The 27,833-nt window shown below is 34.8% G+C and overlaps 1 protein-coding gene and 1 pseudogene across 4 annotated transcripts in view; one reads left to right on the top strand and one right to left on the bottom strand.

Moving 5' to 3' along the window:
• Positions 1–27,833, bottom strand: part of AKT3 (AKT serine/threonine kinase 3) — a 246,318-nt gene that overhangs the window by 171,698 nt on the left and 46,787 nt on the right. The window lies entirely within an intron of this gene.
• LOC308427236 (large ribosomal subunit protein eL28-like) lies at positions 6,908–7,726 on the top strand (annotated as a pseudogene). The gene has a single exon. The product of its transcript is annotated as a large ribosomal subunit protein eL28-like (transcript).

Here is a 27,833-nt window from a genome sequence, read left to right as displayed (position 1 = left end):
CAACGCGATCCCCATCAAAATTCCAACCCAGTTCTTCATGGAATTGGAAAGATCAATGTGCAATTTCATATGGAACAACAAAAGACCTAGAATAGCGAAATCCATCTCCAAACAACAAGAAAACATCTGCGGGAATCACTATCCCTGACCTCAAGCTATATTACAAGGCAACTGTGCTGAAAACTGCATGGCACTGGTACAGAAATAGGCATGTGGATCAATGGAATAGAATAGAAGATCCAGAAATGAGCCCTCATGTATATGGTCACCTGATTTTTGACAAAGGAGCAGTAAACATTCAATGGAAAAAGGACAGCCTATTCAACAAATGGTGCTGGTCCAACTGGCACTCAGCATGCAAAAGAATGAAAATAGACCCTTTTTTATCTCCTTGTACAAAGCTCAAGTGTAAGTGGATCAAAGATCTCCACATTAAACCAGATACACTGAAAGTATTAGATGAGAAAGTAGGGAAAACCTAAGAACACATAGGCACAGGAGAAAATTTCCTGAACAAAACACCAATGGCTCAAGCTCTAAGGTCAAAGATTAACAAATGGGACTTAATGAGATTGCAGTTTCTGTAAGGCTAAGGACATTGTCAAGAAAACAAAACAGAAGCCAACAGAATGGGAAAAGATCTTTACCAACTCCACATCAGATAGAGGCCTAATATCTAAGGTATACAAAGAACTCAAAAAGCTAGACGCCAGAGAATCAAATAACCCTATTAAAAAATGGGGTACAGAGCTAAACAAAACGTTCTCAGTTGAGGAATATCAAATGGCTGAGAAATATCTGAGGAAGTGCTTGACATCCTTAGCCATCAGGGAAATGCATATCAAAACAACCCTGAGATTCCACCTCACACCAGTCAGATTGGCCAAGATCCAAAACTCAGATGACAACAGATGCTGGCGAGGTTACGGAGAAAGAGGAACACTTCTCCACTGTTGGTGGGGTTGCAAACTAATACAACCACTCTGGAAATCAGTCTGGCGATACCTCAGAAAATTGGACATAGTACTACCTGAAGACCCAGCTATTCCACTTCTGGGCATATACCCCAGGAACACCTTAGTACACTACAAAGATATATGCACCACAATGTTCATAGCGGCTCTATTTATAATAGCCAGAAGCTGGAAGGAACCCAGATGTCCTTCAGAAGATGAATGGATACAAAAATTGTGATACATTTACACAATGGAATACTACTCAGCCACCAGAAACAATGACTTAACCAAATTCTTAAGAAAATGGCAGCATCTAGAGAATATCATCCTGAGTGAGATAACCCAGTCACAAAAGAACAGACATAATATGCAGTCACTGATAGTGAGATGCTAACCCCAGAGACTCGCACTCCCCCAGAAACAACTCACAGACTGTATGAAGTCCAAGGAATAAAGAAAACAAAACAACAAAAAAAAATCTTTACACAAGAAAACTTTGACTATTTCCATGTTACATTTTGTTTTACATGTACTTTATGCTCATTGTAACTATTAAGTTTTCAATGCATACTATCAAACCTTTAAAAAAAAACAAGTACTGACTAAAAAATATATTCATATAGTTTTATGTAAAAATTATTTTAAATCTGAAAAAAAGTACTGACAAAAATGTATTATATAATGTTATGCAAAAAATGCTTAAAAACCTGTACATTTATCTTTGTTTTGTAAAATAAAGTTGTTAAAAAAAGGTGCTTCCATACCATACTTACCAATATTTAGTACTGTTATATGAAATGCTTTTTTAAAATCAGAATCATAGAATTCATAGTTGCTACTTCAACACAATTTTACAGAAGTAAAATTAAGGCATACTGGTAGGAAAGTGTAACTGGTTTTTGTTCTGTTGCTTTACCGTTTTATCCTATTACAGCTCTATAGCAAGTTCACAATCAGTCCCAAAGGTAAAATCATCTCCACCAACCCAGGGAAAATGAGGACACTAAAGGAGGGTATCTTCACAGAATATAATACTAAAAACACAATTTACCAGTCACTTCCCAGTGAACAAGTATCATAAGCAATTTTATGTGAAGCAGCAAAGGTACCTTTAGACTATTTCCAGTTTAGTTACTCTAAATAAGATATGTTCTTTCCCTGTGTCTTACCAGTTTCTGCCACAGACTCTGTATTTGTATCTCTCCTGATAAACTAAACCTACTAAAATTCAAAAGACATAGTGTAAGATGCCTTGCTTACAACAAATAATGGTGTTTCACCAACACACCTAAAAATTATTTAATAATGGATCACAATTTCTTATGTAACTTGTGATAACTTACCAATGAAGACTATAAGGAGACAATGGAATATGTCACTTTGTAAATCAGCAGGCAAAAAACTGCAACAGTATTATTTTCTACCATATAATCTGCAACTCAGCAATTCCAATAGTGTAAATTAACTTCACACCTACTCTCTATAAAAGGAAAAATTTTAATAAACAGAAAAGAGTATTGTAAATGTATTTTATAATCTATATTATTTACCTGTATACTGTTTAATATGATTATGGAGATATATAAATACTGGTTTGCACATTTTTATATTTGAAAATTGCAACGCTTTTCAAATAGTTCAGAGACTTTGAAAGAAGCAGCTGAAAAAAAGTTGTGGGTAGGCAACAAATCTGACATACTTCCTAAACGTCATTCCTTTAGTTATTACATTTGTTCTACTAGAAAACTGCAGGAAGTAAAACTTTGCATTTGCAGGTTTGGTGTCAACATGCTTAATCTTGACCCTTATTCAGCAAACAAATAATTACAATATTGAGGGAAAATATCTTTATAGATTTTTATGCATAATTTAGAAATTTTTTAACTTTTTAAAGTGCACAGGTTAAAAAACATTAATATGGTTAAAACAGTAAAACAAAATCAGCAACATATGGGCAGCATTTAATCATCCAAAATATCCAGGTTTAATGGCTTGCTCTGTTCTAAAGAAGCTATCCGCTCCAAAGCAGCTGATTAACTAAAACACCCACATGAGAAACTGAGTAGAACCGGCCCTTCCAGACCACCAGGGTTTATGTGGATACACTGTACTTGTCTGATCTTCAACACCCTGAATCTCACTTAGGTCAAGGCTACACTTAACCATATGAGTCAGAGTGACATCTAGTGGTAGTTGGCACTGCATTACTTACAGATACAAATGGTACGGAGGGCAATGTTCGATATGTATTCTACTTTGGTATTTTAAGCTAACATTCCTGTTCATGAATTCTAAATTTCTGCTTCATTTTCTCAGCACATCTAGTCTTTTGTATTCTATTTTTTTCAAACCTTAATTTATGTCACATTAATCTAGTTCTATACAGAAACTGTACAGAATTTTGTTCATTTACTTTTTCTTTCACTATACACATTTTATCATTCTCTGCCCTATTTCATAAGCTATTTTCGGTTTATTTCTTCTGAGGGTAACTATATTAAATCATGAAGCCTAAGCTAAATGAGTTCTCTGTAATTCATGCAACTCTGGGAAATTGATCATCATTTCTAGTTCACACAATATGATTATAACTTTTCCCCCATACTCCATTCTCCTTACCTATTAGGAAACAAGGGACAATGTTTATAACTAAATGTATATAACGTCAAGGTTCAAGGTCTTAGCTCACTATTTGAAAACCTATTCAGAATATATCTTCTTTCCTTATATCAAAGGCCATTTCAAGAGCTAGCTCCCTTTCATGTGTTCAGTTCTTTTTTCTTTCTCCAAATATACTCATTTGTTTTTTTTTTTTTTTTTTTTTTTGAATCTTCAAATTTTCACTGTATTTAGATGCCTTCTCCATAATCTATAAACAGGTTCAACATGGCTCTACCTCAAAAGATCATTCTCTGAACTACTGCAATCTACTTTCCTTTTAATAAAAAACAGTTCAAAGATGAGTCTTTGCTTTTACCATTTCTTTAATATTCTTTCTCTCATGAAACACTGATAATTTTCTCTTTATCACTATAATTTTATTGACAATAAATACTTAGAGGTGACCAATGAACTTATTAATGTTCTCTTTACATTTTTCTCAAAATGAGATGCTTTCTTTCTCCCTTGACTTGGAAAACACAAAGTAATCTTTCCTGTTCTTCTAGCTCCTTTAAGACTACTCTGCCTTCTCCTTACATAGCCTGAATCAAATATAGTATCCATACATACTTCAGTAAACTACAGGTAGATGTCTTCTTTCTTTAGGAAAGTAGCTCATTTAGTACATAACACTTACTTTCCCTATACATTTAGCCCAAATCCAGAGTCTTCAAACTTATTTGTCCTCTTATTACCTTCCCCAAACTCTCCCCTATACATGCATAGTATTTTAGAAGCACAGTAAGCTTAATGTCCTCATCTTCCAAATCTTGCTATTTCTCCAAAATTCTGGCTTTGAACACACTGTCTTTATATAACAGAAAGACAAGTACAGGGAAACATCTCACGCAGTAAGAAAGCTGTAATATGGGATTTCCAGAGGTTATGTGGCCTCCAGAAACTTCAGCTCTAGTTTTATATAACAAATTGACTTTGATTAGCCAATCTACAATTCACCCAACTAAACTTTCACAAGCTTCAGGAAAAAGATATCTACTTAGCCTATCACAACTGAGATGACTTGGTTCTGTGTATGGGTCTAAAAAGAAAAAAAAAACTTTTTGGATGTTTTTTAATTAATTTAACATGACTGAAGATGTATTTTACCTAAGGTACAATACCAATAATCACTGGCTAAGACGTTATTAACAGGACTGGAAAATATAAAAACCTAAATACCTGATACATCTAAAATTGAGCATTTTGCACCTGAAAGTTTATATAAAGTGTTATGACACAGACATGTTAAAGGTTCTGAAACAGCAAATCAACTTCAGTAACTTTAGTAAACTGTGTTTCCCAAACAACTTTGACTCTGAAATGAACATTCTTTATATATGACACTAACTCAGCCTTTCTTGTGATCAATACCATGTTATAGAAATTTTACACTACCCACATTCATTACCTAAATTTCACATAGTGATAGACCTGTTAAATTAATTCTTAAACAATTATTTCTTAAAGATTAATCACTTGCCAAATTTTCTAAATATTATCTCAATTAACACAAGTTTTAGGTTCAGTATTTTCAGCTTTTTACTTATCCAAACTCAGTAAAACTGCAATCTTTTAAATATCAGAATCAGGTAAGTGGTGTATGTTCCTTTTGTTTCCTAACAGCTTGTGGGTAATCTGAAAGCTTTGTTCCACAGAATTATGTACTACATATTTGTGAAATTTGAAGAAAATATCACAAACTTTCACTAAACTCAGCTAACATTGCTAACCGTGGTTGGTGAACTTAGTCCCACATCTGGGCCGAACAATTAAGGGAAGTACTAACCAAAATGGGACCTTTGGCGTTCTGATTTCCTCAACAGATCCTTCTTTTATATCTCCTTTTTAAAATTATTTTTTACTTAATCTAGTTTCAAGTTCCTCATATTTCTTCCAATGTACCATATTACTTTGGTCATTCTAATTTGCCCAAATGTTCCATACATGTGAACACTTACTATTCTCCTGACACCACTCTTTGATCTCAGCAGACAACACAAATGCAAACTAATTTAAAGAAATGGGTGAAAAGACAAAAAAAGAAAGAAAGAAACATTTTGCTTAACTTGAATAACTTTAAGACAATGTACTGAAGTGAAAGTGAAGAATATAAAACAAAGCATTTAACTGGAAGGAGCTCCTATAGAAGCAGATCTTAGCTTCTGTGTGATTTCTCTCCTTCCCTTTTCCTGGGCATACTGGCTCTCAAGATGTTCTGGTCTCACCAGAAATCACACAGACACTGGATGTCCACTTTTACAATAATCCTAGGATATCTATTTTTTAAGAAGCAGAGCACATGGTTCAGCTTGGGGAAAAAAAAAAACTGTCCTTGTGTGTGTTTAATAGTGATTCTTTTTTATTTTTATTTTATTTATTTGTAACAAAATAAAACAAGATAAAAGCCATTTCACTGATTTTGAACAATGCAAACCAACAGAAAGAAAATAACCCCAAGAGGAGGCACAAGAATCAGAGACACAGCCTCAGGAGTGCTATGGAAACATTAGGCTGAAAGCTACACTACACAGAGGTCCTGGTGCAGACTCAAGCATGCCCTGTGCTTGCTGCTTCAGTGTCTGTCAGTTCATATGAGCTTTGCTCAGCTGATTTAGAGGGATTTGTTCTCTTTCTGTGGAGCTCCCCGAGCCCTGAGGGGGAAGGATTTGATTAACAGGTCCCACTTAAAATTGTGTGATAGTTGTTCTTTTGTAAACCAATCTTGGAAGCTATCAAGATTAAACAGAAATGAATGCTTTTTTCTAGAGCATGAGAATGTTTCACCATGCATGTGTGACTGATGTCTACTCCAGAAGCTCTAGCTCAACAACCAGAGGCTTAAGCAGTTGAATGTGCTATCAGAACAGGAATGTAGAAATATTACAGAGATTCTCTAAAACTAAGATGAAGATGGCAATGAGACCCTTTATCAAACTCAATGTAACAAAGAGTCTTCTTGTGTCAAAAGCATAAATAGTTCATTGAACAATTTGTCTTGATTTATTGTCTATGTACTTGTATGTTGTTTTTGATCCTTTAGTAAACAGCGGAAGTACAGAAATACACTATGTATAAATCCTTTCATAAAAATTGCCTTATTTCTGACTGCTGTCCAATGGTACTTAATAAAACTGAACTCGGACACTATTAAGAAGGCGCTAGCCTATATAGTGCATTATCATTTACATGCCCTTAAAGCAAAAGATTCCTTCCATTTCTTTTAACATATCAAATATTTAAAGTATCCTCTCTTTCCATTTCTTGCCGCCACAGGGAGAGGAGCTGCTGCCATGTCCACGCATCTGCAATGATGGTCATTCAGAACTTCTCCAGTTTCTTGATCAAGAGAAGTAAGCAGACGTACAGCACAGAGCCCAATTATCTGAAGGCCTGAAACGCCTTCCGCTACAACGGGCTAATTCACCACAAGACTGTCAGAATGGAGCCCATGGCTGATGGCCAAGGGGTTGTGGTGATTATGAAACACAGATCTGGTCAGCGAAAACCTCCCACTTCTTTCGTGGGGACTACCATCAACAAGAATGCTTGGGCCATCCTCAGCAGCATCAGGCACATGATCCGAAAGAACAAGTACCGCCCTGATTTGCGGATAGCAGCCATCTGCAGGGCCAGTGCCATCCTGCGAAGCCTGTGGGGGTGAAGAGGAAACGAACCCACCCCATCAAGAACTCCTGAGCTCCACACCCCAGAAGCAATAAAAGAGTCCACTGACTTGTTCAACCACCAAAAACAAAAACAAACAAAAAACATTTTATCTGTTTGAATTCCAAATCCATTATAGCCATTATTTGGTTTCAGTTTTATCAATTTTTTTTTTTTTTTTTTTTTTTTTTTTTTTTTTTTTTTTTAGTATGCAAAAGCAAGGAGTGCTTTATTTCTGCAGAAGTCCAGCGTGCTGGGCTCTCCCATCTACCAAGATGGAGGTGCCCAAGTGAGCTCGCAGGCCCCATTTAAAGCACAGTAAGAAAATTCCGGGGAGGGGTGGGTAACCTTTATCTTAAACTGTTGGCTCTATCTCTAGGGACACCCCAGAACCATGGCGGATGTGTGGAGGGTGGAAACTGTTGGGGGGCTGGAAACAAATTTTTAATTATTATAATTAGCAAGTATCACATTCTTTGTTGAATTTACGTATCTATATTTCATTTTACTGTCAAAAGCAATACAGGACCAAGAGTGGTGATTTTGCTTTTTACACTCAATGGACAGCTAACAGTATTTGGATATATTTTTGTTACTGCAGCTGGGGGAAGGAGGAAGCAGAGATACATTGAAGTCCACAAAACAGCTTCCTTATCTGGTTCAAGTGCTAAGAACAAGAAATTATTTCTTGGGGCTAGATACATGGTTCAGTTAAGATCACTTGCTGTCTTACAGGGGACTGGAGCTTAGCTCCCAAAAAAACACACAGCAGCTCATAATAATCAGCTCACTGTAATTTAAGGAAATCAGATGCCCTCTTCTGGGCACTGTACACAAATGGGCACATAGAGACATACATACAGACCAATACATATAAAATAAACCATTAGAAGAAGAAGAACTCCTTTGTGAGGGCAAGAACACTTAACTGTTTTAATTTACAATCTTCCCAGAATAGTTTGATATATATGAAACAGTGGATAAACTAAACCTCAAGATGCATTATTACTTCTTTTCCATTTTTTCTTGTTCCTTGCTTGTCTTTAGTCATGTTGGCAAGCCCACATGAAAGACTAGATATAAAAAACTAAAAGTTTAGACATAGATTAGTTTTTAAAATGTCAAGTCTACTGGATAAACACATAAATTACGTGCACTGCTAACAAAAGTATAAACTAAATCACAAAAGAAATGCTTAGGAATCTCTGAACTGCTATATACAGAAACAGGTGCTGGATGCAACAAACCATGCTCATAAAAACCAGAGTACAAGTCTAAGACTATCCACAAATCAAAGGTAGGTCTTCACTAAGACATTAAAAACAAACCTGAGAACTCCCTTGTAGCATGCATTAAGGTGTGAAGCTTCTTCTTGTCTTCCTGAACTCGCTGAGCAAAACCAAAGGAATTAGAAAGCTGAAGCAAGCATCATGATGGACTATTCCTATCCCATCCAAGGAAATATCCTCAAAATCATTTTTAGCCCAACCTTGGTCACTAACTATAGATTAATTACAGATAAATAGATCTCAGTTTCTCCCTGCAAGTTATGAAGGAAGATGGGGAAAGTTAGAAGAAAACATTTGCTATTAGTCAGAAATTGAGAGATCAGTGCTAACTAGGTTTCCAACTAAAGGTGCAGAACCAAAGTATAAACACATACATACATTTCCTAAATTTATTTAGGTAAAGAGCCAAGTGTCACTAACACTCAATATCCAATCTATTAACCAATTTGGGGTTCTAAGTATCATGCTCTACCTAAACAAAAAGAAACAAAACAAAAGCAAAGGCAAAAGCCCCATCTATTCTCTAGAAAACAACTGATTCTGATTCCAGAGTTTAGGCAGAGATTTTTACAGGGTAAGTCTGAGGCATGTTTACTGTACCAGACAGTAAGGGGTATTCAAAGGATTAGAGAGACATAATAAACCATATGTATCTGAGACGCTCCAATCAGCCAGGTGTGCAAAAATCTGCATATCAAAATATCTATAATCAAGAATTACTGCTGAACATAGAAATACCTAAAATTCTAGCAATGTATATGTTTGCTTAGGGGCTACATAGTTAAAATTGTTTCAAATAGATATATACATAAGTAAAAAGAAAAAAGAATAACCATAAACAAAGCATCAAATCTGTGATAACATGGTCCAAATATACAATCTACATCTCACCTCAAAGAAACATTAGACAAACCCTAAAATGTAGTTATTCTACAAAATTAGTATGGAGTCTTGAAAAAGGATCAAAGTCATAAAAGAAACTTCTGGAGCCATTTTAGATGAAAAATAATCAACAAGTCTTAATAATCAATGTATACATTTGAGTTAAAATTCTGCAATAGAAGATATTAATTAAAGAACTGGCAAAACCTGAGGGGTATACAAGTCAATTATAATGAGTGACTTATGTATCAAAACTGATTTTTGACTTGGTGGCTGATACTCTTATAAAAAGAATTTTCTTCCTTTCTACAAAGAAAAGAGCCAAAGTAAGAGTAACAGAACAGCTAGCTACTATATCACAAAGGGGAAAAGGCATCATTCTTACTACTTTTCTATAATTTTGAAATTATTCAAAAATATAAAAGGAAATAAAAATATGCTTTCATTTGTACCTTGGAGACTAATCTAACATTTTAGACATTTAATTAAATAAGTGCTGTTCATAAATATCCTTTACCCACAGGTTATTCACATAAACATCAAGTGCTCTATTCTTATGACAGGCAATAAATGCATTACAAAGGAAGAAATAAACAAAAATCCCCACTTTGCTAAGACTGCACCTTGACAGAGAAGTACGCAGCACAAAGCAGAAAAGGTGTTAATGGAAAGCTGGTATTAAAGTTGGATGAAGGTGGATGGTGGAAGAGGGGCTGAGGAGGGGAGAGTAAGCTATGGGGGAGGTTAGGTGTAGGGAGTGCAGGGGAGAAGAATGAAAAACCTTGGGGCAATCTCTAGGATCTGCCAGAGACCTGGGATGAACAGAGGCACCAGGGTCTCTATGGGGTGAGTAGATAAATTTCTTTTAAAAATAAGCAACTTTATTTCTCCTATTACTAACAGAGTCAAAAGGTCACATCTTAGTGTAAGTCTAAAGAATATATCTAAATAACAAGTTTTTCAATCATATAACAACTATAGAGTATTTCAGTAAGCTATTCAGAGGCCCAGTCCACTAAGAACAACTTAAAATGCTAGGTAAAATGATTTACTGGTGCTAAAAATAATCAAAAAACAAGATTCACATCATTTAAGTTGGGGGGGGGGGAGAGAGAGAGAGAGAGAGAGAGAGAGAGAGAGAATGTATGTGTTCCTGTGTCCATATGTAACTGCCATTTGAGATTCAGAGAACATCCATGGTAATCGTTCTAAGGAACCCTAGCCACCTCTCCAATGAGACTAAGGAACTCTCAATGGGCTGAAGCTCATATATAAGGAAGATTCAGAGATCTTCTTCCCATGTCTGCTAACCCAACATGTGTGTTACAAGCATTTTATATAAATTCTGAGGATAGAACTCACGTCCTTATGCCTGCCCAATCTACCCAACCCCCTTAGCGTCTGTTTCCAGAATTTTAATTCCTGAAAGCTATAATAAAGATATAAAATCAAGCTTCTTTCCAAGTGTGGAGAGAAGAAGGAGGTAACCTAACTCAAAAACATAAATCTGTATATGGTTTTCTATTACCATGCCTAGCAAACAGAGCCAGTCTTCCTTCCAGGATTCTGCATTTGCAAAGTCATCTACTCATTAAAACTTTTTAGAATCTAGAATTCAGCAACACTCCAGCTGTTCTAATAGTCATCTGTCATGTGTAGAAGAGCAAATAATCTGAATATGTAATAACCCCTGTGTTCCCAGATGTGGGTGGATGAAGTATCACTCTGTCTTCTTGTTTTTACTCTTGGTTTTACATTGAGTAAAAACAATGTTGTTATGAGGTATAGTTAGTGTCACACTCTTCACAGTTTTGCTTTCTCTCAATGACCTCATTGTTTAAAATAGTCCCCAAAATATAAGTTTAAGTACTGTAAGTGTTTCTCTGTGCAAGAGAGCTGCTATGAAATACCTGCTGTTTAAAAAAGCTCCATTCAGTCATGACTTTAAAAGTACTATAAGTTCAATATCATGGAAATACTACTTGTTAAATAAGGAGTCTTTAAAAAGAAGTAAACGTAACAATGTTAAATGATCAACTGACAAAAACATAAGCAAAAATCTAAAGAAAACTGTCCCCTGAAATTCCTTCTAGAAGCAATGATTTAGCATAGGTGGGGAGTTTTCACAACACTGCTACAGTGAATCAGCAGCATTCAAAACAGGTACTTTAGGGGTCAAGATGACAGAAAAAGATAAGAAAAATAACAAACCATTATAAAAAAATGCACCTTTAAGGGTTTCAGAGGATCAAAGTTTACCAGACTTTGTTTAAATAAGTTTAAAATGAGTGTGCTTATCTTATACTGAAGAAGATAAATGTCTGAGCTGAAGTTTACATCAGTAAAAGAGAAAACTAAATAACATACTACGATGGACAACACAGCTCAGCAGGTTACAGGCATTTTGCAGCAGGGCTGAAAACCTGAGTCTCATCCTCAGGACCCACAAGGTGGCAGGAGAGAACAGATCCTCTTACTAACCAAAAATTGTTCTCTGAATTGCTCTCATATACTGTGTCCCCTAAAACACACAAATCAAATAAATGAGTAATATGAAAGAAAAGAACATTTAAGAATTCAAAAACATATGAAAAGAACTGATTAAAAAAAATCTAGTACATCAGACAACAAGAAAAAAGAGAAAAACTACAGAAGCATAAAAACACCTTTAAAAAAGAACAATATTATGTCATAAAATGTAAAATATAAACACAAAAGTTTTTCTCAAGTTTTTAATTTCCCCATTATACAAGACATGAAAGAATATGTCAGAAGAATTATCAGAAGAGTTAGTGGCTAAGAATTCCCTGGATTGATGAAAGGCATCTATAAAACAAAACAAAACAAAACAAAAAAAAACACAAACAACTTCAAGTTTTAAAAAAGCAAAGGAGATCCTATAGAAGCTAAGGAATAGGATATTACCGCCCAAACATTGGACATGCTAATATGCATCTTAGTCATTAAAGTGCAAACTCAAAGGCAATGGAATGACATCTTGGGATTAACAAAGTAAAGCCTGGCATAGAACTCTCTACTTTAAAAGAAAAAAAACTTCAATATACAAGCCAAATAAATAACTTTTCATACAGATCTAAGACATGAATAAATGAATGAATGAATGAATGAATAAATAAATAAATAAATAAATAAATAAATAAATAAACAAACAAACAATAAGAATAGTAACAACAACAAACAGTACAAGCACACACCATCATTCAACCCTAAAAGGGGTCTTCTGACATAAACACCACAATTTGGGTGTACCTTGAAAACATAGGACAACCAAAGGAAAAATACTCTGACTCCATTTAACCACTTAAGTACACAGCTCTGCCTGATACACAATTAAAAACTAAATGCTAGCTAGGAAGAAGTATAATTTAAGTTAAAGACATTACATATTCTTAGGAAAACAATATTAATATGCTTAAAGGAATACATTATGAAAGCATTTTAAGAAAGTAATAAGTATTCTTTTGTTAAAGCAAAAAATAAGAGAATTTTAATTTCTTTGTCCAGGAATCTCTCTTGTTGACTCAACTACTGACTCTATTACAAATCTCAAAATCCTTCCTTAAGAAATTAGGACCACAGCTGGATGTGATGGTACATGTCTTTAATCTCAGTACTTAGGAGGCACAGATGTGTTTAACTCTAGGAATCTAAGACCAACTTGGTCTACAAAGCAAGTTCCAAGCCAGCCAGGGCTACGCAGTGATACTCTGTCTCAAAAAAAGAGGAAGAGAAAAATAATTATGACTAGAAAAATATTGTAAAGTCAAACATTTTTTTCTCAGACTACCTAGCAACTAGAATAAAATCAATTAGTCAGTCCTATATTTCTTTAAAAAATACATTTAGTATCTTCGTAACAAATCTAAATTTTGAGACACTTTGGCATGCATTTATATCATGTGAAATAGATAGACCTTTAATATGTTTATTTAAATCAATCTTTCATTCCTAGAGGGAAAAAATAATCATTTCTTCTCAAACTCTAGACTGTTGATCATCTGTTCTTAAAACTTTTTTTCAGCATGACCCCCAGCCAGTCCTGAGGCTCAGGGGTGGGTTTAATTTTTCCTAGTCTGCTTTTATACCATTTTAATTACATGCAAGTAATAATAAGGTCAGTTCTAGGTTAAAGGAACAAGCAAGAAAATGAACACAAATATTCAGGGAACAAACAAGGTCATAAACAAAGTCCTGTGATCACTGTTTCTAAGGGCTTGTAAACATGAGCAGGATTAACTGAGCCTGACTTCCCTGTCCTAGGTTTTCCAAGTCATACTCTTACCTGAAGCCTACTTCTTTGTTCTGGCCTAAAATCAGATTCCTGCCTGAGCTTATTTCCCTGTCCTAGCCCAAAACTTTTCATGTCAACACAAATATAAAATGAAATCATAGATAGTGAGCATACTAAATTTTACTTGCCTCCTTGGCACTCACTTGTAGTAATCTAATCAAGCTGACATACATGCCGTTTTATAGAGGCAAGGCATTTTGGGGAACAAAGAATGACGTCTGAATTATTTTTTATGGCAGACTGTTATGCAGTCAATGGTCTTCCCTCTAAAAATGGCTAAAAACACATGCAACAAACTGTTTCTATGTGGCAGGATGTATAATGTTCCATGGGAAATGGACTTCTCCATGCTATTAGTAAGATAATCAAGCACACTTTCTCTCAATCCCTTATTTTCAAATCCTTCTTTGCAAGCATAAGTTTCTGCAAGACTTTAATTTTAAAACTAACTGAAAATTAAGTTATCTTAATGAATAAAAGTCATCTTTCCATTCTTCATTTAATGTCACCTGTTAGCCATGCAGAATTGTTTATACTTTAAGGGAAAAAAACTACCCAACATATAGTTTGATAACAAAAGTTGGTGTAGCATTACAGTTCTAATCATTTGGCTCTATTGTAATTCTTGTTAAGTTTTGCAAAGTAAATAAGCCTGTTCAAGATTTTTGTTTCTGAAGATTCTTATCATTACCAATCTTACCAATTTAAAATTTTTTAAAGTCAACAGCTACAGAATAAATCTCCAAAGTTAATTTTTGAACTGGTAATCTAGTACTTCAGAGAATTCTGCTGTATTTAAAACTGAGGGTTCACAGATATTAAGTGATGATCCAAACTTTACAAATTGCATCATTAAGTGACTGATGCTGATGCTTTACTGTGACTCCTTTGAAAGATCCCCACGTCATTTATCTAAAGACTTGATTTCAAACTATGCAGGATAAAGTATTTCACCAGCCCCTCACTTGCTAGAAGCAACTGACAGGGAAAAAAAAAAAAAAAAAAAAAAAAAAAAAACCCTTGCAACATATTTAGAATAAGAATGATTCGTATGATAGATGTTCATATCAAAATTCTTGACAGGATATTCAATTTAAATAAAAACTATTGTGGTGATGCAAAAAAAAAAAAAAAAAAAAAAAAAAAAGACCAAAGTGGAACAGTTCTGGACTTGACTAGAATTTCATAACTATATGCAAATATTTTAAATATATTTTAAAATAAAACAGTATTTGATCAATATGTTTGAGGAAAAATAAAATTGTTTCTAAATAATTCTAGAATTTACACTTCACTTTCCTTTAAAGTTTAAGATTATATTTTATTTCCATTCATTTTTATTTTAAATACAAATGCTACTTTTTCTGATTCAACTTTAGAAGACTTAGAAATTCATAACCTTTGCTTCCTTTTTTATAATCAGTCTTAGCAGCAGAATACTGAGACACTAACAGGAGTGTAGCCCTACACCACACACAAACTTCTTGCATTCTTAACTCTTATTTCACGGTTGGTATTATTGAATAATAGAAAATTCACACTTATATGTCACTTTACAAATCTAATATTTTGGTAAAATACAACCTTTAAAAATAAAAATATAAGTTATATATATCATTGAGTTAGGTAGACTTTAACTGCAAAATTCTTGTGTTAAAATTCATCAAAATATAAACAAAATAGAATAACATTCAATAAAGAAATGCCAAAAATAATTTCAATCCCCAAAACTGGTTTAATTAAGCAATGTTCAAGAATGTTGTATAGCAATGCTTAAATAGCATAAAAATAAAATTATTATACACAAAAGGGAAAAGATAACTCCTAAGAAGGATCACTGTATCTATACTATGTACCTAGGTACCATTTTAAGTGCTCATTCAAGGGTGATCAGGAAAAAGCAGTCAGTACAATTCTCCATTCATTTGATTTATTTAATACCACTAATTTAACTACATACATATACTTAAGGAAATAATTATATTTAAAGAAAAAATTAACTAGAATATATGCACACTTAGAAGAGTTAGATGTTCATATTAACATTTTAAATACAAACTGTTAAATCCTGAAAACTGACCTCTACAAAACAAAAGCAGTTTACAAATACATGGAAACAAAGAATGGAAATGAAAGAAAAGAAAGTGCAAAGTCTATATTTAACTGCCTGCTCAGTCATTAGAAAGGTGCCCCATAACCACCATATGTTACTCAAATATGTTATCACACCTACAATTTCATCATATGTCTCCCAAGAAATTAATTAGCTTTAACTTTTTCAACTTTGACAAAAACGTCTGCATCAGTCAGATTACTAGCTGTTGCAAACATTTCAAAATTCAAAGCTTTCTTCAGCTTGTATTTAACCTTTTAATTACTATTAATCATTTAGCAACATTTAGAACAGCATTCATTAGACAGATGTCTAATTCTAAAATTTTGAATAATGTAAATTCATTTACACTTATATCTATTCTTGGCACATATTTGCTTGGTGACTTTACAAAGTAAAACTAAGGTTTAAAAAAAAATCATTTTACAGCTGTAGTAAATAAGGAAATAACCAAAAATGTTCATGTTCTCTTAAACAAAACAAAACAAATGCCCAAATTTCCGTTTACATGACTTACAACAATAATGATCTCAATTACTACAAATTGTAGATTAAAAACCTTTAATATCTACGAGTTGTACAACAGACTTTATAATAAACGACCAGTAATAGGAAGAACTAAAAGCAACTAAAAAAATATTTTCAAAACATACCCATTAACCATCAAACTAAAAAAAGAAAAACAAAACTCCAACCCGGTTAGTCCTAAACTAAAGAAGTTAGGCTACCATTAAACATGTAAAATAGCTTTCATTTCCATCAATATATATAAATTACCTTGTCAAGCTTACTAATGGTTTCTTATATGTTCATTCTGAAAATATTAGATTATGGAACTCTAATCATATGTTCACTGTTTGCTGGTAATGAAGGTGAACAATTTTCTCTATAAGCACGTATGAGCAATGAATGACTTTCAAGAATCTTTCCTCTTAGAGTAACACCCACTGATTCCTTTAAATTGAAGAGCACAGTCAACAAAGCCTGCCGTATCAACTATAAGGTCTCACAAAAATATAACTGAATGTTCCTTTCAATTACTTCAGGTAGGAAAGTAATAGATAATCTAAAAATAATTTCTACTTTAAAAACTATTAAAATTAAAATTTACTACTCTGACTAAAGTAAATGTTCAAATTAATCAGAATGAGGACAGCCTCATAATCTGTCAATAATTCCCTGCTGATAACTTATCTTCCTTTTGGGGCTACCCAGGTAGAGTTACCAGTAACATCACCCTTTTTTAATGGAGAAGACTCTTAGAGGGATAGCAAGATGGCTCAGTGAGCAACACCTGAGCCAAGCGTGACAACGTAAGTCCCATCCCCTAGGAACCCACATGACAGAAGGAGAGAACCTACTCCATTAGTTGTCCTGTGGTCAAAACACTGAATGTTCAAAAAAAGAAAGAATACTAAAAGCAGTAAGGGAAAAAGGACAAGTAACATATAAAGGCAGACCGATCAGAATTACACCAGACTTCTCAACCAAGACTATGAAAGCTAGAAGATCCTGAACAGACCTCATACAGACCCTAAGAGAACACAAATGCCAACCCAGGTTATTATATCCAGCAAAACTCTCAATTACCACAGATAGAAAAACCAAGGTAGTATAGGACAAAACAAAATTTACAGAATATCTGTCCACAAACCCAGTCCTACAAAGGATAATAAATGGAAAACTCCAACACAAGGAGGAAAACTACACCCTAGGAAAAGCAAGAAAATAATCTTGCAGCAAAACAAAAAGAAAAGCACACAAACATAATTTTACCTCTAACAACAAAAATAGCAGTAAACAACAATCACTATTCCTTAATATTTCTTAACATCAATGAACTCAATTTCCCAATAAAAAGACACAGACTATCAGACTGGATACATTAACAGGATCCAGCATTTTGCTGCATTCAAGAAACTCATCTCAGCAACAAAGACAGACACTACTTCAGAGTAAAAGACTGGAAAAAAAAACTTTTCCAGCAAATGGCCCCAAGAAACAACCTGGAGTAGTAATTCTAATATTGAATAAAATAGATTTTTTAACCAAAAGTTAACAAAGAAGATAAGGAAGGACACTTTTTACTCATCACAGGAAAAATCTATCAAGATGAATTCTCAATCCTGAACATCTATGATCCAAATACAAAGGCACCCACATTCATAAAAGGAACCCTACTAAAGCTCAAAGTACATATTGCACCACACACAATAATAGTGGGAGACTTCAACACCCCACTCTCATCAAGGGACAGATCATGGAAGCAGAAACCAAACAGAGACACAATAAAACTATCAGAGGCTATGAACCAATTGAATTTAACAGACATCTATAGAACATTTCATCCTAAAATAAAAAAAAGTATACCTCACAGTCCCTTCTCCAAAATTGGCCATATAGTCAGTCACAAAACAAGCCTCAAAGGATATAGGAAGATTGATATACTCCCATGTGTCCTATCAGATCACCATGGACTAAAGCTTGTCTTTAGTAACAACAAAAACAACAAAAAGCCCACACACACATGGAAGCTGAACAATGCTTTGCTCAATGATAACTTGATCAAAAAAGAAAAATAAAGAAATTAAAGAATTTTTTTGGAATTTAATGAAAATGAAAGCACAACATACCCAAACTTATGGGATGCAATGAAAGCAATATTAAGAGAAAAACTCATAGTTCTGAGTGCCTCCAAAAAGAAACTGGAGAAAGTATACACTACCAGCTTTACAGCAGATCTGAAACCTCTAAAACAGAAAGAAGCAGATACAACTAAGAGGAGTAAACAGTAGGAAATAATCAAACTCAGAGCTGAAATTAACCAAATAGAAACAAAAAGAACTATACAAAGAATCAACAAAATCAGGAGCTGGATCTTAGAGAAAATCAACAAGATTGATAAACCCTTAGTTAGACAAACTAGAAGGCACAGAGAGAGTATCCAAATTAACAAAATCAGAAATGAAAGGGTAGATATAACAAAAGAAACTGAGGAAATTCAAGAAATCATCAGATCCTACTAAAAATAGCCTATACTCTACAAAATTGGAATATCTAGAGGAAATGAACAACTTTCTAGAAAGATACCAGGTACCAAAGTTAAATCAGAATCAGATATCCATCTAAACAGTCCCATAACCCCTAAAAAAATAGAAGCAGTCATCAAAAGTCTTCCAGAAAGAAACCCACACTCCTGTGGTCACTTGATCATTGACAAAGGAGCTAAAAATATTCAATGCAAAAAGAAAAGCCTCTTCAACAAATGGTGCTGGTTCAACTGGCAGTCAGCATACAGAAGAATGAAAATAGATCCATTCTTATCTCCTTGTACATAGCTCAACTCCAAATGGACCAAGGACCTCCGCATAAAACCAGATACGATGAAACTATTAGAAGAGAAAATGGGGAAGAGCTTAGAACACATAGGTACAGGTGAAATTTTCCTAAACAGAACACCAATGGCTTATGCTCTAAGAGCAAGAATTGACAATGGGACCTCATGAAATTGCAAAGCTTCTGTAAGGCAAAGGACACTGTTAAGAAGACAAAACAGCAACCAACAGTTTGGGAAAAGATCTTTACCAATCCTACATCTGATGAAGTACTAGTATGCAATATATACAAAAAACCCAAAAAGTTAGACTCCAAGAAATCTAATACTCCTATTTTAAAATGGGAGGGACAGAGCTAAACAAAGAACTCTCAACTGAGAAATGGCTGAGAAGCACCTAAAGAAATGTTCAACATCTCTAGTCATCAGGGAAATGCAAATCAAAACAACCCTGAGATTCTACCTCACACCAGTCAGATGGCTAAGAACAAAAACTCGGGTGACAGCAGATGTTGGCAAGGATGTAGAAAAAGAGGAACACTCTTCCACTGTTGGTGGGATTGCGAATAGGTACAACCACTCTGGAAATCAGTCTGGCAGTTCCTCAGAAAATAAGACATAGTACTACTTGAAGACCCAGCTATTTAAAGAATGATCAATGTAGCGCTATTTTTTTAAATTTTTGTCATTTAAAGAGAAATAAAATTTTCATATGAAATATGTCAGAGATTAGATAGAAAACAGAAAAAGCATCTATACAGATAAAGTAAGAGTGACCATGAAATAAAGTATGATAAAATTGGCAACAAATGCATGAGCACTGGTTCTACTCTCCTCTCCTTTATAAGTACTTGTTCAGATGTTTTCTTAATAAGTTAGTTTTCAACCTAACAGCAAACAAATAATATTTACAAGTTTCTATGATCATTAACCTCAGGTTATCAAATGGAATTAAACACAAAAATCTCTACATAGTAAAAGGTTGCAAACGTGACTTAAAAGCAGAGAAAAAAGTCTCACATAAACAAGTACTAGAATTTAATTCTGGTTTCATAAAATATTAAAATGTATTATACTCTAAAATCTAAAAATATAATCAATATTTTGTATTCTGTATCAAAATACAAAAGATCTGTTTCCTCACAAAAATTAGCATATTTTATAATAATCACTTTGACTATCCATAGCAGTAGAACTCTCCCGTCCTAATGCTGTGACCTTTAATAGAGTCCCCTGATTTGTGATAACCTCAACCATGAAATTATTTTCATTGCTACTTCATAACTCTAATTTTGCTGCTGTTATGAATCCTAATGTAAATATCTGTAGGTTTTGATGGTCTTAGATGACCCCTGTAAAAAAGTTGTCCAACACACCCCCAGGGGGCCGTAATCCACAGGTTGAGAACCCACTGGTCTACATCTAACTAGGTGACAAAAGGAAGGAGCTGTGAGAGCTGATGGCAGTTTAGCTGGTAACTGTAACCGATATTCTTCCCAGTTATTTCACCTGGGTTACTCCAAACCATTTGCACAGTTTCGGCCTAAATATTACATATATCAAGAAATCTATTTCCAAACCCAACTGTAGAGCAGAATGTCAACCTGTGTCTTCCTACAGAGAGCTCTTTCTATCACAAGACTACTACAAATAGTTTTTTTGTTTGTTTGTTTGTTTTTTTTGGTTTTTTTTTGGTTAAGTTCCAAATCACTGTTTAAGTCAAGAACCAATTTACATTCCTTAAAATATCACTATTTTAAAAAATTATCATTCACGATTTTTAATACATTCCCAAAATTCAGCAGTTACCACCACTGATTTCAGAGCTTTTCACCCTCTCGAAAAAACAAAAACACAGAATCACTTATTAGCTGTGTCCATTTGTTGCTCCTCTTGTTCCTAGAAAAATTTTAAGACCCTATGAATTTGACTACTTTAGACATTTATGTCTTCATAATTCTAAAAAACAAAGACATATAAGAGCTGGCATGCAAAAAAAAAAATACAGAGAATTTTTTAAAGGAGAGAAATCTAGTATGTATTAGGAAGAAGGAAATATGCATGGAAATGTATGATTTGAAAAGAAACAAATGAGTAAAATATACTACATGCCAATGCAGCCTGTACGCATAGGCTATAAATTTTCTTTTAGTCAAAATAAAATATTACGTTCAGAACAATGTAGCAGAATAAGAGGAGGCAGAGCACCCAGGACAGATTACTCCCTAAATAAAGAGAAGCACAAGCCACAAGAGAAGTGTCACAAAAGTGAGAAAGAATGAACACAGGGACAAGGCAAGCCTGTGTGCTGGCTTATGCCGCTTCCTCAGCACTCCAGAGGCTGAAACAGTAAGGAAGAGAGAAAGTAAGTAAGAGAAAGGGAGGGAAGGAGAAAAACCAAAGTAAGACAGGAACACAAATACAAGGCTAGAAGGAGGGAGGAAGGGAGAGAGAAAAATAAATTTCAAGGACAGAGCCCCAGTTCCCTAGAAAGGGAGTTAAAGCAAAAGCCAGCAAGAGCCTAACAGCCCTATCCATAAGATAGGCCCACAGTTAGCACAAGGCTTACATCCCATTGAGCGAGGTCGTGTAACAATGTCTTCAATGGGACAGGTCAGCACTAGAAAAGAAAATGAAGCCTCATAAAATTCAAAAGCTTCTCTAAGGCAAAGGACACTGCCAATAGGACAAAACAGCAACACACAGACTGGGAAAAGATCTTTACCAACCCTATATCAGATAGAAGGCTACTATTCAAAGTATACAAAGAACTCAAGAACTTAGACTCCAGAGAATCAAAGAACCCTATTTTAAAATGGGTTACAGAATTAAACAAAGAATTCTAACTGAGGAATCTCAAATGGCTAAGAAGCACTTAAAGAAATGTTCAACATCCTTAGTCATCAGGGAAATGCAAATCAAAACAACCCCAAGATTATCCCCCTTCCTGGTTACCCCTCCACAAACTCCCCATCCCACATCAGCCCTCTTCCCCCTTCCCTTTGCCTTTGTGAGGGGTAAGGGTGATCTCCCATCCACCCACCCACTCCCACCCCACCACTCCAGCATCCCCCTTCACTGGGGCATCAAGCCTCCACAGGATCAATAGCCTCCACTCCCACTGATGTCAGACAAGGCCATCCTCTGCTACATATGTATCTATAGCCATGGACTCCTCCCTGTATACTCCTTGGTTGGTCATCTAGTCCCTGGGAGCACTGGGTGGTCTGGCCAGTCAACATTGTTCTTCCTATGGGGTGCCCACCTGAGCTTGAAAAAAGAAATCTGTTTTATTGCTCCCTACTTCCAAGAGAACTATAGCCAGGTATCATCTTGCATGGGGACCAAATGTTTTGAGACTAAACTACCCTGGGGAACTGAAACACCAAACAATCACAAGTCAAGGAGTCTGACACATCTTGCTATAGGTATATGGATGGAAGTCAATCCAGGAGAGGAAGAGGGCTAAGGGACCTCACACTGAGTTCAGGTGAAAATAACTGGTAGCTCTTCCCTTTGTGGCAAATAGTTTACTACATCCAATTAGAACAACTATAGAAACTAACCGGCCAAAGAGCTGCCTCTCTGTCAAATAACACTAGCTGCCAGGAGGACAGAGAACTCTGGAGTTCATACCCAGCAAAGACTAAAAGCCCTGAAGCCAGGCATCCAATACAGTTGTTAAACCTCTGCTTACTTCCCACATTCTCCAATGCACTGGAGGATCCCCTCTGTTTGAGCATTAACCATCCCACAGTACAAACTAGGGAACTGCAGTGACAGGCAATCTGTATAGACCACAGGCTCCCCCAGAGACAAGGCAAACAGCAGCTCCTGCCACAGGGAAAAGAAAAGCCCCTATAATGAATACAATGGAATGTTGACTTTTGTTAAAATTTATTATTGTTTTTGTTAATTTTATTGGGCAATTAGGGGTTTTTAGCCAATCCTCTTTTTTTCACCATCTTTCTAAGATACTTCGCACTTCTTTTTCCCTTCTGTGTGATCTTTCTTCTCTCTTTATTCTCTAGCTCTGTCCTTTTTAAAAATAATTAATCAACTACATTTATTACTTTATTTTTGCTGTTTTTTTCCTTCTGTGATCAATTGACTCCAAACATATTTCTGTATGTAATTTGGTTTGATGTTATTAATTCTACAAATTGTTTTCTCATCTGTGTATTAGTGGTATAAGAGACTAAACCCCCAAAATAGCCTGCTCAGTAAGAATACTCTCAAAATGAAGATAGCCATTCAACAGATGTAAAAATTCCAACTCAGCATCACTAGGAACATGAAAAGGCAAGAACATATCACTGACAACAAGATGGCAAGAGGAAAGCAAAAGAGCATATCCCAAGGAAACCAAAACAACATGGCAACACCAGTACCCAGTACCAACACCACCATCACAGCAAACAGCAGAATGCCAAACACTCCAGAAAAAGAAGACGCAGACCTAAAATCATACCTCAAGACGATGATAGAGATCCTTAAACAAGAACGGGAGGAAAAGCAAAAAGAATCAGAGGCTTTTAAAGAGAAAACAAGAAAAACACTCAAAAAAATCAAAGAACTAGAGGAAAACAGAACCAAAGAGATGAAGGAATGGAAGAAGGAATTTAAAATGGAAATTGACACAATAAAGAAAACACTAAAAGAGATAACCCTAGAGGTAGAACACCTAAAAAAAAAAATCAGGAGTCACAGAAGCAAGCATTTCCAATAGACTACAAGAGATGGAAGAGAGAATCTCAGGGGCCGAAGACAACACTGTAAACAGACAAAACAGACAGAGAAGATGCAAAAACCACAAAGCTCCTAACCCAAAATGTCCAGGAGATCCAGGACACAATGAGAAGACGAAACCTAAGGATAATAGGAATAGAAAAGGGAGAAGAATATCAACTAAGAGGCACAGTAAATATCTTCAACAAAATTGTAGAAGAAAACTTTCCTACCCTTAAGAATGAGATGACCACGAGCATAAAAGAAGCCTTCAGAACTCCAAATAGGTTGGACCAGAAAAGAAATTCCTCCCGACACATAATAGTCAAAACACCAAGGGCCAAAAGCAAAGAAAGAATACTAAAAGCAGTAAGGGAAAAAGGTCAGGTAACATATTAAGGCAGATCAATCAGAATCACACCCAATTTCTCAACAGAGACTATGAAAGCTAGAAGAGGCTGGACAGACATCATGCAGACCCTAAGAGAGCACAAGTGCCAGCCCAAGCTGCTATACCCAGCAAAACTATCAATCACCATAGATGGAGAGATGAAGATATTTCAAGACAAATATAAATTTACACAATATCTGACCACAACAAACCCAGCACTACAACGAACTATAGGTGAAAAACTCAATACAATGAGGGGAACTACATCCTAGTAAAAACAAGAAAACTCCTAAGCAAGAAAACCAAAAGAAGAAAGAGACACAGACACAACTCAACCTAAACAAGCAATAATAGCAGGAAACAGCAACCACTATTCCTTTATATCTATTAACAGAAATGGACTCAACTCCCCAATAAAGAGACATAGGCTATCAGACTGGATACATAAACAAAATCCAGCCTTTTGCTGCATACAGGAAACTTATCTCAGAGACAAAGACAGACACTATCTCAGAGTAAAAGGGTGGGAAAAAAAAACTTCCAAGCAAACAGCCCCAAGAAGCAAGCTGGAGTGGCAATTCTAATATCGAATAAAGTAAATTTCCAACCAAAAGTTATCAAAAAAGATAAGGAAGGACACTTTTTACTCATTACAGGGGAAATCTGTCAGGAGGAACTCTCAATCCTTAATATATATGCTCCAAATACAAAAGCACCCACATTCATAAAAGAAACCCTACTAAAGCTAAAGACACTATCGTGAAAACAAAACGGCAGCCAACAGAGTGGGAAAAGATATTTACCAACCCCATATCAAATAGAGGCCTAATCTCCAAGGTATACAAAGAACTCAAAAAGCGAGATACCAGAGAATCAAACAACCCTATTAAAAAATGGGGTACGAACTTAAACAAAAATTTCTCAATCGAGGAATATCGAATGGCTGAAAAACATCTAAGGAAGTGCTCAACATCCTTAGCCATCAGGGAAATGCAAAGCAAAACAACCCTGAGATTCCACCTCACACCAGTCAGATTGGCCAAGATCCAAAACTCAGATGACAGCAGATGCTGGCGAGGTTGCGGAGAAAAAGGAACACTTCTCCACTGTTGGTGGGGTTGCAAACTGATACAACCACTCTGAAAATCAGTCTGGCGATTCCTCAGAAAATTGGACATAGTACTACCTGAAGATCTAGCTATTCCACTTCTGGGCATATACCCCAGAGACACTCCAATATACAACAAAGATACATGCACCACAATGTTCATAGCATCTCTATTTGTAATACCCAGAAACTGGAAAGAACCCAGATGTCCTTCAGTAGATGAATGGATACAAAAATTGTGGTACATTTACACAATGGAGTACTACTCAGCCATCAGAAACAATGACTTAACCAAATTCTTAAGAAAATGGTTGTATCTAGAGAATATCATCCTGAGTGAGATAACCCAGTCACAAAAGAACAGACATAATATGTATGCAGTTACTGATAGTGGGATGCTAACCCCAGAGGCTCGGACTGCCCCAGAAACAACTCACAGACTGTATGAAGTCCAAGAAATAAAAAAAAGAAAACAAAACAAAACAAACAAACAAACAAAAACATTATACTCAATCCTTACACACCAAGAAAACGTTGACTAATTCTGGGTTACATCCTGTTTTACATGTACTTTTTGCTCATTGTAACTAGTAAGACCTTAATGCAGAGTATCAAACCTTAAAAAAAAGAAAAAATAAAAGCCAAGCACTGACACAATTGTATTTGTATACATTTATGTAAAAATGTTTAATTTTTTTATCTTTGTTTTTTAAAATAAAGTTTAAAAAATAAATAAGATTACTATAAAAAAAGAAACTATACAAAGATACGAGGATTGAATAATATAACTCTGACTTATCAATAAGTCATTTTAAAGTTAGGAAGAAAATATTAAAAATTCCCAAAAAGGAAAATAAGACATTTGAAATCCACAAACCTCTAGCCAAAATCATGAAAAAGAACTAAATTAATGATTAATGGTGAAAATGGGCATATTACAAGATGAAATTAAATCTTACGGATCTTTAGGAAACAGTTCAAAACTATACATAGTCCCCAAACTGGACAATCTAAAAGAAAAATTGGAGAAATTTCTAGATATACACAACTTATAAAAATTAAACCAGAAACATAAAAACAGATCTATCAGTAATGAGCAATTCGATAAATAAAGTCTCCCAAAGGAAAAAATGCAATAATAGATGGATTGTCTATTCTGCCAGATCTTTAAAAAAATTAATACCAAGTCCTCTTCAAGCTACTCCCTAAAACAAGAAGTAGAAGAATGGTACCAAACTCAGTCTATCAAGACATCCAAACAAGAGGAGTATGGAACAAATAAAAAAAAAAATTACACACTAAGTTTTCTAAATGAATATAGGCAGAAACACTTTTAATTAAATACTTTCAAAAGAAATTCAACAATTCAATTTCAAAATTCTCTACTAATAAAGAAGATTTCATTCCAAAGAGGATGATTTAAAATATACAAATCAATAAAAATAGGTCTTATCAACATAGAAATACTCAGAGACAGAAATCATATGATCATTCCAATTAATACAAAAAGACCCCTGATAAACTTTAATACCTTTTTATAATAAAAATTTTAAAACTAGAAGGTTTATACCCCTTATCATAATAAAGAGTATATGCAAACACATAGCCAACATTACACTAAACAGGAAAAATGTAAGTGTTTCCTCTAAAATCAGGAGCAAGACAAGGGTGTCCACTCTCCCCACACTCAGTACAGCACTCTAATGTCTCTATCAGAGAAGGCAAGGAAAAATAAGAGACACAAAGAAAAAAGGAAAAAAACTCAAATTATTCCTATTTGCAGACATAATCCTACATTTTAAACACACCAAAGGTGTGACCAAAAAATCTGTTTGATTTCATAAATGATTTTAGCAAAGTAAAATTATATAAAAATCACACATAACCCACTGCTTTTTATACATATTAATAATGAACATGCTGAAGAAAAAAATAGGAAAAATTATTTCATGCATCAAAGCTTCCAAACAGTAAAATTCCTAGAAATAAATATAATGAAGAAGGTGAAAGACCTCTAGAACATCACCAAGAACTGACAAATGAGATTACATCAAGTTAAAAAGCAAGCCTCTAGTAAGAAAATGGTTTTTTGTATGGTAATTTTAAAATTAGTAAGAAAAAGAAAAGAAAATTTAAGATTCAACTTCTTTATCTATGTCATTCCAGCACAGTAAACAGCTGTGGTTCTCTGTCCAACTCTATTCAGTGTATGACAAATACTAACTTACCTTACAGGCTTGTCTCCTTCCTAAACCGACCTCTCAATGAAATAATGGACATGCACTTCTTTCTGTGTATTCATCAGTGGGGAAAGGAACCACTGAACAGCACTGCATAGCACTAACAAATAGTAAATACTTCATAACTCTGTTAAATTAATAATTTTAAAACATAAT

Source organism: Micromys minutus (genome assembly GCF_963924665.1).
Source record: "Micromys minutus genome assembly, chromosome: 1".
NCBI lineage: Eukaryota > Metazoa > Chordata > Mammalia > Rodentia > Muridae > Micromys > Micromys minutus.
Note: the sequence above shows the minus strand (reverse complement) of the source record. Positions and strands in the feature narration are given on the sequence as shown.